At 49.9% G+C, this 19,378-nt stretch overlaps 1 protein-coding gene and 1 long non-coding RNA gene across 5 annotated transcripts in view; one reads left to right on the plus strand and one right to left on the minus strand.

Moving 5' to 3' along the window:
• LOC146835122 (uncharacterized) overlaps positions 1-8,570 on the plus strand; it is a 55,763-nt gene extending 47,193 nt beyond the window's left edge. For both annotated transcript variants that reach the window (XR_014960389.1, XR_014960390.1), the window contains exon 3: positions 8,295-8,570. This is a non-coding gene — a long non-coding RNA (uncharacterized LOC146835122). The remainder of the gene's footprint in view (positions 1-8,294) is intronic.
• ERI3 (ERI1 exoribonuclease family member 3) overlaps positions 1-19,378 on the minus strand; it is a 1,537,399-nt gene that overhangs the window by 532,745 nt on the left and 985,276 nt on the right. The window lies entirely within an intron of this gene.

Here is a 19,378-nt window from a genome sequence, read left to right on the forward strand (position 1 = left end):
TCCCTTCACTGTCAGTACTTGTAGATGTGCTCCCCACCCTTTGAGGGATGCATCAGTTGTTATTCTGAAACCTGGTGAGTCCACTATGAACGATAGGCCTGCTGCTATGTTTGGGATGTGAGTCCACCATAGTAGCACTTTTTTCATTCGAGGTGTTACTCCGATAACAGTCAAAGGACCCCGAGATCTGCAGCCATTGTTTCTCCAACTCCTCTTGCAAGGGTCTCATTCGCAGACAGTTCGGAATTAGGGGAATGCAAGAGGACATTACCAGAAGCGATTTAAACTTGCAGACAGAAATGGACTTTTTTGTGAGCAGTAGAGTTGCTAACTTGTAAATCCTTTGTTGTCTTTCTTGTGAGACAAAGGCCTTTGCCTGATGGGTGTCCAAGGTTGCCCCTAAGAATGTTTTTACCTTTGAAGGGGTTAACTGAGACTTTGGTAGATTTATCGAGGGACCTAAGGACTGGAAAAGAGAAAGCCATTTTCGAGTGTGACTGCTTGCCACTGAAAAAGATTTCCCCTTTATGAGGCAGTCGTCCAGATAAGGGAAGATTTGGATTCCATCCTGACGAAGATGAGCCGCCACCGGTGCTGAAACCTTGGTGAACACTCGGGGCGCTGAACCGAGGCCGAAAGGTAGGACCTTGAATTGGAAATCTCTGCCAGCCACTCTGAAGCGCAAGAATTTTCTGTGTCTGGGAATGATAGGGATATGAAAGTAGGCATCCTGAAGGTCTAGGGTTACCATGAAATCTTCTGGATTAATCAATTGAAGCACTTCCTGGAGAGACAACATCTGGAAGGATTGCTTTTTTAGAAATTTGTAGAAGCAACGAAGTTCTAAAATGGGACGCCACTCTCCCGATTTCTTTTTTATGAGGTAAAACCTCAAACAGAACCCTGTTCCCTTCTGTAAATTTGGTACCACTTCGATCGCTCCTTTAACATTATTTTTATTTGGGACAAAAGTTCCTTCAAGTGAGCAGGAGGAGGCCCCCTGGGAGGATAATTTGGAAGAATCTTTAAGAATTCCAAAGTATGACCCCTGGAAACTATGTTCAAAACCCATCTGTCTGTTGTTATTGCAGACCATTCGGAGTAGAAATGGGAGATTCTTCCTCCAACCTTGACCGGATTGATGGGAAAAGTGGTTGGCAGTGGGCGGTTGTCACTGTTTTTTGGAATTCTCTCTGCCCCTGTAGGCAGTCTTTCCTCTGTAATACTTGTAGGAAGCGGCCAGAGGTTGCTTAAATAACTGTTGCTGCTGTGTAGATGTGCCGTGGTTGACCTTGGTATGGTTGATATTGTTTATATTGATTATATCCTCCTCGAAAGGATGACGAGCCACGACCTCTTGCTCCACGAAAAGACTATCCTCTAAATTGCAGAGTGCCGAGAGCCTTTGCAGTATCCGTATCTTTCTTTATGGTCTGAAAGATTTGTCTATATATTGGCCAAATAGAGATTCACCATCATAATGCATGTCGATCACCTTTGTTTGAACTAATTGTCTAAAAGAAGTAGCCTTCAACCAGCCCTGACGCCTCAGGACCGTAGCCCCAGCCAGTTGGCGGAATCCTGTGGAAGAAACATCCACTGCGCAGTCAATGATCTCAGCAGAGATCCTTTCTCCCTCCTGTAAAATGTTTAATGCTTCAGCCTTGGATTCATCCGTCAACATCTTTATAAAGGGCGAAATGTCCGACCACATTTGCCTGTCGTTTCTGCCTAGGATATCACGTGAACTAGCCGCTCTGACAGCTGTTGCCGCCATGGTGGAAACATTTTTGCCGATGGAATAGAGACGCCTTACATCTTACATAATGGAGATGTAGGATTTCTGGTATGGCGTTGTGCCGCCTGTGATATCACAGAGTCAGGTTTAGGTTGCCCGATAAGGCAGGCAGGAGAGTTATCCAGAGCCTTGTATTTCTTTTCTAATTTAGGCAAGACTGCTGGGATTGAGGCTAGCATCTTCATGACCTTTAAGCCCTCCTGCCATATTAAGTCTACAATAGGGATAAACCGGATTTGTCTCAGTTTGTTCCTTAAAATCATATAAGAAACAATCAGCCTGCTTGGTGACCAAAGGGAGCTTAAACCTCTTCGCCTCTCTCTCCATAAGGGTATGGAAGCCCACTATATCCTCAGGTGGTGAATCTATAGGAGGTGGAGTGGAAGGCGATGGTGTCTGGATCTGGTAATCATCCCATTTGTTAGGAAGGGATATCTCATCCAACTCTCCCTCTTCTCTTTCTTCATCAGTAGTATGAATCTCTTGGTCCAGATGTTGAGTTACTGCAGGTACTGGAGAAACCGGAGGGGGAGATCTGATGAGCAAGGAAGGCTGCAGAATAGGTGTCTGAGGAACAGAAGATGCCGGCTCCGAGGGAGGAAATCTGTGGTAGTAATCCTCAAACATATGTTGCAAGTTTGAGACAAGAGACATTGGCATTTGTACTGTCTGTTTGGCTTGTCTTTCTTGGTTAGTAACCTCAGGGTAAAAAAAACAGTCTTCATCTTCATCGTCTTGGCACTTTATAAGGATTTCGGACGGACTGTGATCAGCCCCAAACCTATCACCATCACCTGACTACTCTTCATCTGCTCCATAGTCGAAGATTTCTTCTGGAGGACAAGGAGACACCTTACTTGGAGAGGTGTGTACAGGCAATAAAACCTCTTGAGAAGTCTTTCTTTTAGGCAGTAATAAATCGTCCCTAGAAGTAGCAAAAAACGACGATGGAACAAGCATCGACTAGGATGTCAAGCCTACCACAGATGAAGATACCACAGATGAAGATGTCAAAGATGAAGGTTTTATCAACGGTTCTGACGTCGACGTCCTTCTCTATCTCTCAAGGTTTTTTGAGAAAATGTTTTACAGATTTTGCAATCTCTCACCTGATGGTCTGGGAGAAGGCAGTAGATACATTTCTTGTGGGGATCATCTGAGCGAAGTCTTAATTTCCCCAAGATTCACAATGCCTGGAGAGAGATGTTTTAGAAGAAGACCTGTTCAGAAGTAATATCTGAAGAAATCAGAAGATAAAGTAGAAGTACTGAGCAGAGCTCAGGGAGACTCCCTTCACACAACGTGCATTAGAACATATGAGAGCCTGGAGCCTCTGTGGAGAGGGTTCTAGAGGGTGCTGTCGCCTGACTGGCTGGAGTTTGGACCATATCTAATGACTAGGACGAGATATTAAAGTGAATGGTTTTTCTCTATTGACTTTAATGTTAGAGTAATTACTTATTGCTTTTTATGTACCGTGGGACTCCCACTTCGACTACGGGGAATGATTCAAGAATGTGAATCTATGAAAAATACCCCAATACAGGAGAAGCAACCTGCCCCATGGAGAAGTAGATATTTTATTAACCACATCGATGCTCAGAACGGCTCCCGGCCATCATGAGTCACGGTAGTCATGTGCTCATGACGGCCGGGAGCCGTCCGACCGTTGCCGCTCCGCCCACGTGCGGCTAATTCCCCGCCTGTGCGGGCGAATTAATTGGTTGGTGGAGTTTGGACGGCTCCCGGCCGTCATGAGCACACGCCCACCGTGATTTATGACGGCCGGGAGCTGTCCTGGGTACCTGAGCGCAACGCCCAGCCCCGCCCCCCCTCGCATTGCGGCAGAATTTGCCGCGCGTGGAAGGGGTTAAATTCCACACCCCTGTAGTCTATTGTGCTGGTCCAGGTCAGTGATATTTCAGCATGGTGTGCAGTGCCAGATCAAAGTCAGCAAAATGTCATTCAGGCCAGCAGTGCCACACAGTCCGTGATATTTTAGGATGGTCTGCCACACCAGGTTCAGTAATATTTCAGTCTAGCTGGCAGTACCACAACAGGGTGATATTCCAGCCCAGTGTGCAAGACACCACCAGGGTCAGTGATATTCCAAGCTGTGTCTGCAAGTACCCACCAGGGTCAGTGATATTCCAACAGGGTCTGATTGGCAACACGAATAGGCCCGGGCACCCCAAAAAAAGCGGCACATGTTTGTGGATCATGACCGGTCTTGAAACATTGTTGATTATTATAATGGGGCTAAGTTTTGGAGACCGTTATGGTAAATTGAGTGTTTTAAAGCTTGTGGGGGACTGTCAGCTCTAGCTATTTTTTCCAGGACAATACATTAATACAGACGCATTCAAACAGATAGGACTGCCTATTTGTACAGAAGAACAGCATAGTCCTTCACATCTACGAATCCTCTGTAGAGCAGGTTTTTGTCTTTTCTACCGTCCATAGAAAAGGCCAATGCTCCCTGTACACCCACTAGCACCAAGTACACTAGTTAATTCTTCAGCCTTCACTACCGGCATAACTGGGCCTCTTGCATTGTCCTTATTGACATGGGTTTGCTTCCTTTATCCTCCAGAATGGGAGAAGCATTCTTCTCAAACATTCCCCAGAGCTGATGTGCATTTCCTGAACTCTAAAGGCAGGCCTTGACCTAATGCACTTTGTCCGATTGCACACATGCACTTTATGCATCCATTCTAGGCAAAGAGGTTGCATCATGACCTTGGTGGAATTGTATACTGCACCTCAAGGCAGAAGATATGCCTCTTGTCACTGAGTATTTCTGTAATGCAGTTGTTGCCCCACTTAGTGTAAGCTGTCCACATGCTGCACACTGTGCAAAATGAATGTATGCCAAAGTGATGCTTTTGAATGACTTTCAGCATCAAGTTTTTTATTTATTTTAGTTTTGCATATTATTTTTTGCACAGGTTCAATTGTGTAACCTTCCCTACAGACAAAGTATGGTTTGCTATAAAGCACGTAAATATCAACGGGTGCAGGTGTGATATATAAGACAGGCAAAAAGTTTGTCTTGATTCTGACCCCTGTATCCACATTCCAGATGCCTTCACTGCCTGGTTCTACTGACTCTTATTCCAGTGGTATGACCTTCAAATAACTTTACCAGTGCATCTCACTAATTTCAGCCTGTAATTCAGTACTGAACTTACATCAGCACTTCCTGCTACCCCAGTGCAGGCAGTCACACTCAGCTGTGCCAATGAACTCAATTCAGGTTGATAAGGTACCTTGACCTGTGACAAAGAGGCCAAAGATCAAATAAGCATGTTGTCTGAACACCTATGACACAGTGAGAAGCAGTGGGAGAAACAAGCAATGCTTTCAAACTCAACTTTGAAGCACTCAATTTTGCCCCGTCGTGAACACTTTCCGCACCCTGAACTCCCTCAAACGCTTAGCAGCAACTCAACAAGCGTGATGCACTGTACAAGACTCAAGCTGCAAAACAAAATAAATTACTACAACACATCTGGGAAAATTAAACTAACAGTATTGGATTTACCGTACCACAAAGTAAAACAAGTAATAATTTAAAAAAAAAATTACCTGACGCCGCCAGCCCCCTCCCGTGTCGCTCCTGCTGGTCTCTTCCTGGGTTCCAGCAGCCCCTGGGACAGACTCCCCTCCAATGCCCATGCTGATTGGCCCGAGCGGGCAGGAGAGACTCTCTGCTCAAGTCATTGGTGTTTCTCCAGCCGAATACAGCCGGGCTGAAGAAAATTAAGTGCGCATGTGTGTTTTGGTCAGCCAGAGACAGCAGGCAAAACACACATGAGCACTTAGGGAGTGCATAAGCACTCCTCCTCCACCCTCCCATGCCCCGCTCCTTCATGCACAAGCTGGCTCAGCGCCGGTAAACGAAAAATAAAAATGATGCTGGAGCATCATTTTATTTTTTGTTGCTGGCTCTGCGCCAGGCAGTGGGGCGTCGCTCCTCTGCCATTGCGGAGGAGCCACCACTGGCTGATCCCCAAAGGTACTGCTAAATGTCCAGTTAAGGTTAGCAGGCCACCTAGGGCCCCAATTTCACAGAAGTACTTTATTCCACCTCATCCCCTGCACCCCTCCCCCCCACCTCAACCTATCATAGTGCAGCTCTAGGCATCTATAACGGACGCATAGACTCAAGCCGTTATCAATCTGGAGGAGGCAAAGGGCTTATATGGCATATTCGCTCAGGCAGGCCCATTGTTATTCTGTGCATGAGAATGGGGTGGCCGGCTGTGTGAAATACACATCTTTCTGAGCTACGACAGCTTTTCTATGTATGAGGTGCTCCTGCAGGTGGGTTTCCAGACGAGGCACGGAGGGATAAAACACCGGCCCACAGCTGGACCTCAGGGTCAATGATATTTCAGCCTGATCTGAAGTACCAAACCACGGTCAGTGATATTTCAACCTGATCTGCAATACCACACTGGGGTAAGTGATATTTCAGCCTGATCCAGGGGCAAGGATTTTTTTATTTGTGAAGTACACGAATCACCCCCTAGGGGTCTTTCGGTGCTGAAGCAGGCAACACAGGTCAAGTTTAGTTAAAATTTTAAGATTAAAAATCCCAGTTTTTAGAAGTTTTTTTAAATGAAGCTAAATCGACACAGGAGCATAGATATAGTGGTAGATGGTTCCCATGATGATGGCCCAAAAAAGAGAAAGGGCACCCCCGTACCAAACTGTAGTAGCAGTTGCTCACTGGATCTGAGGTTGTGGGTAGCAATATAGGGCTGCAGCTTGTTTTGTAGATAGCGAGGACCACTTTTATGGAGGGAATTATGGACCAAACATAAAATCTTAAAAAGAGCGCGCTTTCTTTTAGGCAGCCAGTGCAGAGATTTCAATGTGGGTTCAGAGGGAGAACCAGAGGGTAGGTTGCAAGCCAGCCTCGCTGCTGTGTTCTGTATCATCTGGAGCTTGGAAAAGAGACTCGCATTCATTAGTATGTAACATTTTGTTAAGTAAGTAAAGTAAGTAAAATGTTAAGCGCGCAAATACCAAGGTGTCTTAGTGCTAACAGCAGAAACCCGCAATGAAAACCGGTCGGTGGTCATTAGGTTCACTTACTTTGTGTGTGATACAAAGAGCCATGGTTTGAGCTGTTTCCTAAAACATGGCAGACTGGGCTGAGATCTGAAGGCCAAAGGAAGAGAATTCCAGAGTTTACCCCCAAGATATCGTAAATTCCTGCCCTCCCCCTCTTCCCCCCCAACCCTCCTTGAAGTTTTCTTTATCTTGGAGATCTTTCACAGAAGGGCTGTTCCAGACAGTAAAGCCCGCTGTAACTATTAGAGTTTCCATAGTTCAGGCCACTCACAATGAGTGCCTGGATGAGGGATTTCCTGGTCTGCAAGGGTAGGCACCGAAAGGCTTGATCTGCAGTACCACACCAGGGACAATGATAATTCAGCCTGATCTGAAGTACCACACCAGGTGAGTGATATTCCGGCCTTCTATTCAGTATCACACTAAGGTAAGTGAAATCCCAGCCTAATCTGCAGCACCATAGCAGGATCAATGATATTTCAGCCTGATCTGTGGTACCACACCAGTATCAATGATATTGCAGCCTGATCTGCAGTACCACCACCAGGGTCAGTGATAGTCCGGCCTGATCTGTAGTACCACACCAGGGTAGGGATATTTCAGCCTTATCTGTAGTACCACAGTAGGGTAAGTGATATTTCAGCCTTATCTGTAGTACCACACTAGGGGAAGTGATATTTTAGCCTTATCTGTAGTACCACACCAGGGTAGGGATATTTCAGCCTGATCTGCGGTACCACACTAGGGTAAGTGATATTTCAGCCTTATCTGTAATACCACACCAGGGTCAGTGATATTTCAGCCTGATCTGCGGTACCACACTAGGGTAAGTAATATTTCAGCCTTATCTGTAATACCACACCAGGGTCAGTGATATTTCAGCCTTATCTGTAGTACCACACTAGGGTAAGTGATATTTCAGCCTGATCTGCAGTGCCACATCAGGGCAAGTTATATTCCAGCCTGATCTGCAGTGCCACATCAGGGCAAGTTATATTCCAGCTTGAGCTGCAGTGCCACATCAGGGCCAATGATATTTCAGCCTGATCTGCAGTACCACACTAGGGTCAATGAGATTTCAGTCTGCTCTGCAGTACTACACAGGGAACAGTAACATATGTCAGCCTGGTCTGCCGTTCCAAACCAGGGTGTGTGATAGTTTCAGCCTGTTCTGGATTGCCACACCAGGCTCGATGATATTTTTGCATGGTGTGCTGTGTTAATGTAGGGTCTCTGGCACAGCAGCACTGAGTGCAATGCAACGGCAGCGCTCATTCCTTCCAAGTCAACCCAGGCTATGACGCGCCGTTCTGATCATTCTCTCGCTGCCATCACAGGTCCTGCAGGGTTCACGGCATTCATTTACTCACCACTTTACATTAATGCTTTTCTTTCTCAACCCTTGCCATTACAGAGCCAACCAGGTGCCATTAAAGGTGACTGTCCCGAAGTTTACCACTAGCCAGAAAAAACTTGCAGTCGAATTGCAACGGAGAGATGCCCCCTAATCAACTTGTAGACGTGGAGGAGCAGTGTAAGGCCTCGCTCAAATGAGGTATTTCAGGACTGAATCTGCAAATAGCACAACAAAGCTATCACAGTTGAAATACACAGGTGAATATCCAACCAAGGCTGAGAGGTGTCATAACTACATGGAAAGTACAAACGAGGGTCACACATTCCAAACAGTAAAAAGATCACAAATATGCAATAAAAAGGTAACTCGGTAAACACAGTGGTAGTGTAGGGCATCTAGATGTATTTGTTTGTGATCGTTTACAGGACGTTGACACCAGCGGAATTCAGAGAGAATGGTCAGCTGATTCAACACAATTGCATTGGTTTTTCAAACACACACACCATTGTGGTCGCACCTGACCACAAACACCATGATGTAAAATGGTGTATGGCAATGCTCCCACCAAAACCTTGTTATTACGGATAGATTTATAAACCACTGATGTTCGCTATCCCAGGGGCTTACAACAACGAACAAACCCAGTCACTGTATGCCATGTAGTGCCCACCCTGGAGTAACAGAGGAACAACTCGTGCATGCACTGTGAAGCGTCTGGCTCTATTCCATGCAGCGCCCACCCAGGAGTGACGACGACAACCTTTGCACGTACGCCAAGTGGCATTCACCCTGAAGCAATGAAGGTGCAACTTACGGAGAAGGTTGCTCATAGTAGCCAGCAAGAGCAAGCACAAAGTGATTATCCTATGAACTGAAGCAGTAGTTGGGTTTAAGAAGTAGTGATGCACATGAAGGACAACCACAGATGCCACAGAGGTGGCTTTTTGCCATCCATCCAGCAGGAGTAATTGGCAGCTATTGGGAAGCCCAGATGAGTAGGCACAGCACACCCAACAGCGATGTGGTAGCACTTAGTGGTAAGGAGTGGGCAGTCGCACACAGCACAACAACCCAATGCACCAGTACATTTGCAGCATAGCAGCTGGGTCCCACCCGAGCACCCTCAGCCAGAGCCCCTAATTTCAGGGAATTGATTACTTCCTGATCTCACTCCTTATTATCAATTATAATACCACCTGTGATTACCTAGCAGACAAAGGCCACTTGAACACTGTCCGACTTTGAGGTTTTAGTGGAAAGCTGAATGTTACGTTTTTCACTGCACAAATCTAGCATCTTCCCTAAACAATTGTCTTGTGCAATGTGAGACAGATCTTCAATGTGCCCGACTGGGAACCCAAAAAATAATTGAAGGTAGGAAAGGCTTTAATCTTAAAACACAAATAAAATTATGTTAACCCCTTGCATGCCCGCCCCTTTCCCCGCCCAGTGCCGCGCCTTTCATTAGCGGGCGGAGTTCATGACGAGCTGGACTCGTCATGGGCACAGCGCCACCGCAGCCCATGACGAGTCCAGCTCGTCATGGGCACTGAAGGGGTTAATTATGACAATGTTGACTGTTTTCAGTCCTATTCACATACAAAGCTGCATGATAATTTGACCACGAAAAGCATCCCAGGGGCTTCATTAAAGTGCAACAACTAGACACTGTCAGGATGCGGGAAGTGGACTAAAGGTTTCCAGAAGCTCACTGGCCATCTGTAACAGTCAGCTTTTGGACCACCTTTGGCTGCTGTGATCCCCCTCTAGGCTAACAGCAGAGTATCTCTTGTCGGCATTAACCGATATTTAATTCAATAAGACACAGGTGTTTTATACTTAATGCTAGCGGTGGGAGACCTAGAGAACCGATTAATCAATCGTAGTCGGTGGGCACCTCTTCTTTACACACTGTGTTCACTTGCAATAGGTCTGGGGATCAGTCTGACCAGGAATATCTTAAAATGTCCAACAAACCTCTGGTCGTCCAAATGCAGCGCCTCGGCCATACTGAGGCTCATCTCTAAAGCCACATTTCTACCCTGCGTGAAGAGCGGCAGGAACAGGATCAACAGCTGGCAGTAGATTTGGAATATTTTCCCTAGAAACACCTTTCACAGCTATGCTCAAAAGATGCGTCCTCCGGGTCCTTGAAGGCACACCAGCTCCAAAAACCTTTAAGGATAAAAGGGCTCCCCGGTGCCCCCCCAAAGCTTGTTCCTAGCAACCTGAAACCCTAAGATCTATATGGGGAATCATATGCTTCAGAGAGCGCTGTGTCATCAAACTAGAAATGTGATGGACAGAACACCATATGAGAATTAGACGCCTTCGCCTCCTCCAGGGCAGCTTTGAGGCTCGACACCTGACCACCCTACAGAAGCTTCTAGAACTGACCTTCATCTCGATTTTTATCCATTCCTTCCATCTCAGATTTAACGTCACAGGAGGATTGTTTTTGGTGCAAAGAGGTGCAGCTCCCCTATTTAAAAATACCCTTTGCTGGAGCTGTTCAAGTGCTTATTGTGCGTTCACAGAATCATAAGCGAATGCAACTCTAGGCACCCAAAGGCTTTGTCACAACGAATGGTGCAAAAATGAAGGAACATATGATGCCCCAACATTCTAGAAACATATTTTCAATAGTAATTTGGCGAGAGCTCACTGCCAAACTCATTTGCAAAAATCTAATTTTATCAGCCGTAAAGCATCACTTCAGTTTTAATTTTAAGTTAAAAACGGCCTGCTTATTCATTTCCAAGCTATCTCTCAAACAGCGAAACCAGAGACAGCATTTACACTAAACGTTCTTTAGGGAGATCATTTAACACATTTCTGAAAGATTCACTTGGGGTTTCGACCCATCACTTGGTACAGAGAGGCACCAACAATTTAATAAAACCAACGGCATGATTGGAGAACACCTCCGACATACAGGGGCCAAGATGATATATACTGTGTGATTAGATGCATTGTTATTCGAGGAGTCTAGACTAGTAGCGGTTAAGTTTTTTCACTTATGTTGGCCCCCCGATGAATCCCTACTGGGGACTCTGGCCTAAACAATGTTAATATCAAAACATTACACAAAAATAGAAGCAAGTGGGGGGGCCTGGCCTGCAGCCAAAGAAGATGGCCGCACATTGAGTAAGCTGCGCTAGCAGACCGCAGCGCCCCAAATCCGTTATAATCCGAGCATATTTGGACACTCACCTGCAGGGAAGGCAAAGGGGAAGTGGCGGGCAGCGATCGGCTTGTTTTCTGCGGCCCGTAAACGCCCGACGACTGAGGTGTTGTGGCCATGCAGGCGCTGGCTGGGACTGGAAAATGGCGTCCGCCGCCCTGTGGTGATCGAAGATGGAGGAGTGAATGCCCTGCTGCGCTGCTGAAACGGGGGACTCGCGACGGTCGGGCCAGGAGACGGAGAGGCGTTGGCGGCCCTCATCGGTGACCTTGCAGTGCGGAGTGTGCGCCTGGGAGACAGGGTAGCTGGGCCGCCTGCACCGGGACGGCGCTGGGTGCAAGATGGCGCCCGTAGTGTAACAGACGAGGACTGCGACCTGCGGCTCAGCCCGGTGAGTCACGAGAGGGCGGCTGCGGGGCGGTCCGCTTCCAGTGCTGGGCCTTACCTGCTGGGGACAGCAGAGGCGTGCCCTGAGAAGTGCCCCTGTATCTGGCTTGGTGGCGGGCCCGACGGTGGCGGCTCGCGTGAGGGCTGAGGCCTATCGGGGGCCTGTCGGAGATTCAAAAGACCAGAGCTGGTGGACTGTGAGTAGCCTGAGAGCGGTGGCGCAAAGAGCTGGTGGAGGCTGCGTGCAGGTCGCAGGGACGTACTGCCGGCGAAGATCGCCAAGCAAGGGCTGCGGCAGCCGCAAGCGGGAGCAAGACACGGCACGGTGGGCTTGCGCTAGGCCCCTGCGCCCATACATCGAAAGTCTGTGAGCCTGATTCCTTCGCTTATTGCCCGAGGCGGGCACCGGACCTGAGCAGTAGTGCCGCATATTCCGCGGTGGGGCTGCACTGGGGGCCCCTGGCGCACAGCCGTATTAACTGGGGCCTGGCTGGTGTGAGTTCCTGGGCCCTCTCACCGCGACAAACCTTGCACCAGGAGGTGCAGCGCAGGACAGCCTTGCCGTCGGCGGTGGGAGTGAGACGAGGTGCCCAGTGGGCGGCATGTGTTGAGGTGGCGGGGGCCCCGGGGGTGACGGGTCAGTGTGGGCCTGGAGAGAGTGGAGTGGGGCCCTGGACGCAGCAGAGACAGCGCCGCGTGTGGTTGGGCCGCTGCCCAGATCGGGGCCTGGTGGCAGGACCTGGGTCTCCGACGAACTGGGCCTGGGCGAACCGGGAGCCTGGTGTGCCGCTTGGATTGCTTCAACCGGGCTCCCGCCATGGGCCGCAACAAGTTGCCAGCGCAGGCTCAAGCCAATCAAATCGATAAGTATACAGAGGCAATGGGCAGGGAGGAGGGTCAGCAAGGCGCGAGTCAGCGCAGTGGAGTGGAGGATGACTCACCGGAACCGTCGCTCCGGGACATCATGCTAGCGATTAAGGACATGCGTGGCACGATGGAGCCAAAATTGGACTCAGTCACGGAGGAGGTTAACTTGCTCCGCGCGGACTTTCGCAAGATGTCTGAAAAGGTGGCGGCAGCTGAGAGTGGCATTGGGGGTTTGCAGGCCAAAATGAAGAGAATGGAGGAACAGGTCGCTTCCCTCACCAGAAACCAAACGAGCGTTATGGCCCGCCTGGAGGACCAGGAGGGGCGGGCCCAACGCAATAACCTCCGCATCGTGGGGGTTCCGGAGGGATTGGAAGGCCTGTCCGTGGACTGCTTTGTAGAGGACCTGATCCTTAATCACCTAAAGCCGAAACGCCTCTCCAACTTCTTCTCAGTTGAAAGTGCTCACCATGCGTTTGGGGGGGAGCCTAAGCCAGGGGCGCCTCCGCGCACCATAATAGCCCGTATCCTGAACTACAGGGATCGTGATGCCATCCTGCAGGCATCGCGGGTGTCTGGGGATTTGCGGCTGGAGAACGCCACCATCTGCTTTTTCCCTGTTATTCCCGGCGCGCCTCAAAATTATGGACGGTGATAAGGCGTATTTTTATGACTCTCCGGCGGAGGCGAGCGACTGGATGGAGGGCTGGCGCGCAGTGGGCCGTCAGGGTGGCCCACGGATATCAGCCTCTAATCGCACTGGTCAGGAGGTCCGGGCTCAGCACGCATCGCCACGAGAGCACAGAGAGGGCGGGCAGACTCCTGTAAAGTGACTGTAGTGCCTTTGGGTTGCACGAGGTACTGGTATGGAGAAGAATGGGGGGGGCGAGGTGTTGCCTGTATCCGGGTTCGCTTTCTGGATGTTGGGTGGGTTACTATGATGCGGGATGCCTGTTATGGGGCTATAATCACATGCTGGCGTTTCAATAGTTCTGCCGTGGCCGGTAGATGGCCTTGACATCTAGGGTAGGGAGGATGGGGTGGGTCTGGGGGGGGTGCGGTGGGGTCCATTTCGTTGTTTTGTCATGGGGGTGTGAACTCCGGCAATTCAGTATGATGTTTTCTGCGGACTGCAGGCTCATGTTCCCTTGTTTGGTTGACACCGGGGTGATGGGGCGACAGGCACTCTGCGAGTTTTCAGGGTGGGTGGTTGGGGGCCCACTTAGCAGGGAGGCAGGGAGGGGGCTCAGGGTTGGGAGGGGAGGGTTGGGGCTGATGGGTTGTTTTTGTTTAGCTCATGGTGGCTCACACTTGAATGCATGGTTGGGTTATTGGAGAGGGTGGTTTGGGAGGAGGACTGACTTGATGAACCATGGAACCTGGTACGGGAAAGGGTGATCAGGCACAAATACGAATCTGGACGTGGAATGTCAATGGGTTAGGTAACAAGATCAAGAGAACACTGGTGCAACAACACATGAAGCGCCATTCCCCGGATGTGGTGCTCCTCCAGGAGACGCACCTTGGGGACAACAGGTGTAAGGCCTTAGACCGTTTTGGCTATAAGTTGGTGGCTCATTCGGGGTTCACGTTGGGATCTAGGGGGGTTGGGATCCTCGTCCGAACCGCACTGCCCCGATCATTAATGGCGCATGGACGGAGGACTCGGGGTGTATGGCATCGGTGGCAGTTACATGGGGAGGTTACTAGTTCTTTGCTCGTGTTATGTTCCGCCCAGCCTATATGCCTCGTCATGCCAGTCGGAAGCTGGGGGCGCACCTGATGGGCCTCCCCCAGGGCACCCTCGTGCTCGGAAGTGACACAAACGTGGTTATGGATGCTGACTGTGATCATTCAGGGGCGAGAGCGGGCAACAGGGGGGAAATGGGATTGCAGGGCTTTACGACCGCGATGGGCCTTGGAGACGTACGGCGCTTGCACCAGCCCTCCCTAAGGCAATACACGTTCTACTCCGCTAGACATGGGTCCTTTTCAAGATTAGATCATATTTTTGCGAGGGAGGATCATTTGGGGGAATTTGCAGACTCTTGCATTCTAGCTCGGGGAATCTCGGACCCCTCCCCAGTAGAGGTAGTCCTCCTGGGGGCAACAACCGTTAGGGTGGTCGTTCCCAGCATGGACCCCTGGCGCCTTCAAGACGACTCCACAAGAGATAAGCTGCGGGAATGCTCTCAGCAGTACTTTGCTGAGAATCAGGGTTCGGTGGACTCCCAGCTTACTTTTTGGGAAGCGTATAAAACGGTCCTTAGCGGTCAGGCCCAGGCGCTGATTGGAGTCCAAAAAAAAGGAGGAATTGCAGCAGATTAAGCAACTGGAGCGGGAGGTAGAGGAATTGGAGTGCAGGGCAGGCGGGACCCCCTCGACTGACCTGGCCCACGCACTGGCACTCAAGCAGCAGGAACTTCGGTCACTGGCCGAAGGCAAGGCCCGGGCCTATTCCCTGGCCACGCAGCGTAGGACAAAAGTATGAAGCTGCTGGCTTGGCTTGAGCGCCGTGATCGTGAGCGATCCTGGGTGGCGAAAGTGAGGGATGCTTCCGGGTCTTTGGTGGACACGGGCGTGGCCATAGCAGAAGCATTTGCGTCCTACTATGAGGGGGTCTACTCCCCTGTCTGTACTAGATCGGAGCTGGACTGTGAGGAGTTCTTCCGGGATTTCGCGCTTCCTACTCTATCTCAGGAACAAACGAGCAGTCTGGATTCAGCTCTAAAGGGGGCGGAACTCAGTGAAGCCCTTAACTCCCTGCAGGCAGGGAAGGCACAGGGGCCCAATGGGATCCTGGTGGAATTATACAGGAGCCACGCTAGTGTGATTATTGACCCGCTACGGAACATGTTTCTCGAGGCCCGGGAGGTGGGTAGGCTCGCACCAGATCAGCAAGAAGCCACGATAGTGGTCATACACAAGGCTGGGAAACCGGCGGACCTGTGCTCATCATACCGGCCCATCTCGCTGTTAAACATGGAGGCCAAGGTTTTGGCCAAGGCCTTGGTGACGAGATTACTGTCGGTCTTGCTGGACCTTATCCATGTCGACCAGTCAGGTTTCATGCCCCATAGGAGCACCCGGCATAATTTGAGAAGGCTATATGGAGTCCTGTACATGACTGAGGCGGTGGGTGATACTCAAACTGCCCTGATGTCCCTAGATGCATCAATGGCCTTCGATAGTATCGAGTGGCCCTACTTATTTGTGGTCCTTCAGAAGCTGGGATTTGGCCCGTTTTTTGTAGCTGGGTGCGACTACTGTATGAGCAGCCGGTAGCGAGGGTGAGGGTTAACGGTGCGATGTCCAGAACGTTCCCCCTGCGCAGGGGGACCAGACAGGGGTGTCCCTTGTCCCCGCTTCTTTTTGCCCTCGCTCTCCAGCCACTAGCGCACTGGATCAGGCGGGACAGGTCTTTTGGGGGCTTGGCGCTCAATGACGATTGGGAAGAGCATATATCTTTATACGCAGATGATATCGTCCTCTATATGGCCCGCCCATACCACTCGATCGCGCAGGCGCTGCATCTCTTCGAGTTGTTCGGGAGCTACTGTGGCTTCTCAATTATTTGGTCCAAGTCTCTCATCTATCCCCTTTCGGGCCCGCCACCAAGAATCCCGAAGGGATGTTCGGCATCGATAGAAACAGAAGGCTTCCGCTACTTGGGGATTTACGTTACTAGAAATAGTGTGGAATTCCTAACTAAAAATCTTGAACCGTATTTGGGGAGGTTGGCTTCTGATGTGGGCCACTGGAAGTTACTGCCTCTCACACTCGCCGGGCGTGCTGCTCTGTTCAAAATGCTGGCTCTGCCGAGGATGTTATACGTCCTGCATAACACACCGTATCCAGTCCCGTGTGGGGTGTTCAAGCGTATATCTCAGTTGGTCCGCGCGCTACTGTGGGGGGGCGGCAGCCAGAGGGTCTCGATGCGTAAACTCACAAGAGGAGTATACGATGGAGGGTTGGCCCTCCCGGACGTCCAATTATACTACTGGGCTTCCCAACTGCAGGTGGTCAATGATTGTGTAAATGCGCCGAGCTAAGAGCCAGCCTATCGGGTAGACAGGTATGTCATGCCGGGAGGTACTTGTGAGCCGCTCCTCTACTCGCGTCGTTAGCGCGGAGATTTGCCTTCGCATACGGGGGTGGTACTTCAGTGCTTACGGGAGGCAAATCGCTTCCTGGGATGGGCTGGTGCCCTGACCAGGAGGACCCCTTTATGGGTGGGGGATCACCTGCCAGAGGTTAAGAGACTTGTGGGCTTTAAGGGCTGGAAGTTAATTGGGATAGAATATCTAGGTGACGTCTGGAAAAGAGATGCCCCCAGATCCTTGGAGTACCTCCAACAAGAATTCCGAATGCTCGAGTCACAGCGGTTCCATTACCTTCGCCTTATGCATGCCCTGCGGTCCAATGTGGGCCCTGACGCTTCCATCCCAGAATATTCTCCCATGGAGGATAGGTTTTTGCTGGATCCCATCCTAGGCAGGCCTACGGCTACTATTTATCGTAAACTCATTAATAACATGCCTGATCCACTTGTTTCCCTGCGGGAGAGATGGGAGGGAGATATTGGTCGCCTCGAGGACGATGACTGGCAGGATGCCTTGCAAAGCCCGCGCGAGGTGGCCATTCGGGTAAGGTTCTGCCTCGTGCAGTTTAAAATCTTGCATCGTGTGTATTACCCGCGTACTCATATTTTCACATGGGGCAGGGGCCTGTCCCCATTATGAGCGCGGGGATGTCAGGAGGAGGGGTCATTTCATCATATTCTCTGGGATTACCCAAACATAGTACCCTTTTGGCCGAAGGTAGCGCGGACAATTTCGGACGTGGTGGGCTCGCCGGTTCCAGTGGAGCTCAAATGGCTTCTTCTCATGATCAAAGGCCCCACAGACTGGTCCAGGTATCACAAAATCTGGCTTGCACTGGCGGCCGGGGTAGCGAAACGCAACATTGCCAGTTGCTGGGGGGAGCCGGAGCCGCCGCAGTGGGATCAATGGCTCAGGGATTTGGATTGGTGTCAGAAGGCCGAAGAAACCATATATAAGGCCTGGGGCTGTGCGAAAAAGTGGCAAAAGGTGTGGGGACCATGGAAGAGGTTTCGGGGTGCCTGGGGAGAGGTGGGGGGGGGGGGTCAGTGATGAGTGTGCCCTTGGTTAGCTCTGTTGACTTGGTTGGGTACCATGCACCGGATTTACTCACTATGCATTGCAATTTTGGTTGTATTCTGTCTGTGACCATGAGCAAAGTTAATAAGATTTTTTTTTTTAAATAGAAGCAAGTATACATCAAACAAATGCACAAATTATGAAATAGGTTTTTAAATTCCCAAATAAAAAATACATAAAAATCCAAATTTTAACAGAAAAATTAGAGCTTTTCAAAATGTGGTTTTATTTCTTCAGGCTCTAACATATTACTTAACCATTTTTCCCCCAAGGGATGCTCTCTTTTTGTCAGTGCATACCAGTGCTTCAATTGAGGCCAACAGTTGTCCATACAAATGTTGTTTGCTGAACTTGCATTGCCTACACAAGTCAAGCTAAGGAGAACAAAACTTCACGTTTTTGCGGTCATTTTCAAATTCCACAACACATAATAGAGCATTTAAAAAAAAAATCCATTTTACACTCACACACGTATACATTAATAATCTACTAATGTTATTTAATGTTCCAACAGTTGTAGACTCCTGGAGTAGGTGTCACCGACACCGCGGTGTGTCAGTGGACCACAGATTAACAAACACTTATCTAGACAATCCCCCGCAGCTGAAGGCCAGGCCCCCCGGCAAACCCTGCTGTGAGACAGTCAGAAGCTGTGTGCAGTGGAGGTTGGCCGCCCCTGAAGTGTTCGGCACAGGGCCAAATAACGGGTACTTAGCAGACCTATTTGTAAATACTGCAAGCTACAGAAAAGACGAGTGTGTGTACCGAAGGCCCACAACTTCTTCCAGAGGCCAGAGAAGGAAGCTGAGAGACCCAGCTCCAGCGGGGCAGTCCTATTAGAGGTCGATAGGGGGATGCGTGTTTCCATTTTGAAATATTAATTTGAGTCGCACAAACAAGCTAATGAATCCCTGATAAATGCTGTAAGGTAATTACAGAGGGAGATCAATGCTATTCCTCTTGTGTTCCCATCCTTTACCGGGCCGGATGGAGGGACACGGTGTGTACAACAACTCACAGGCGGGAGGGCACAGCAGACACTCACTCACTAGCAGCACCGAGGCCATAAATACCACGAGAGCCCTACACTGGTCCATAGGGGGCACACAGCTGCCATTGCAGGTCACGGTACTGGGCAGCTGAGCACAGGGCACTTTCAGCACACGGAGGGCGCCACCTGTTCGTTCACAGCCCTGCTTTATTTATCACCTCTTAAAATCTATTCCCAAGCATTAATGTCAAACTGCGCTCAATGCAAGGGAGAGCTCATTAACATGGTATCAAATATGTGGTTGGTCATTGTCTTGCAGGTATTTGGCCATGGATTTTGGAAAGAGGATTAGGCGCCTGACACTCGATTCCGCATTGTTGGTCTTTTATGGGTATGAGCTTCCCCAGTGCCATGGGGTGCCTCGCACTACGAGACTCGGGCACCTGGTGGGATGCACTTAACAGCCTTCTGTCAGAAACGATTCAAGGCCGGGGCAAGGGCCCAGGACCCACACCTCTAGAGCTCCCCTGGT

Source organism: Triturus cristatus, chromosome 4_2, assembly GCF_964204655.1.
Source record: "Triturus cristatus chromosome 4_2, aTriCri1.1, whole genome shotgun sequence".
NCBI lineage: Eukaryota > Metazoa > Chordata > Amphibia > Caudata > Salamandridae > Triturus > Triturus cristatus.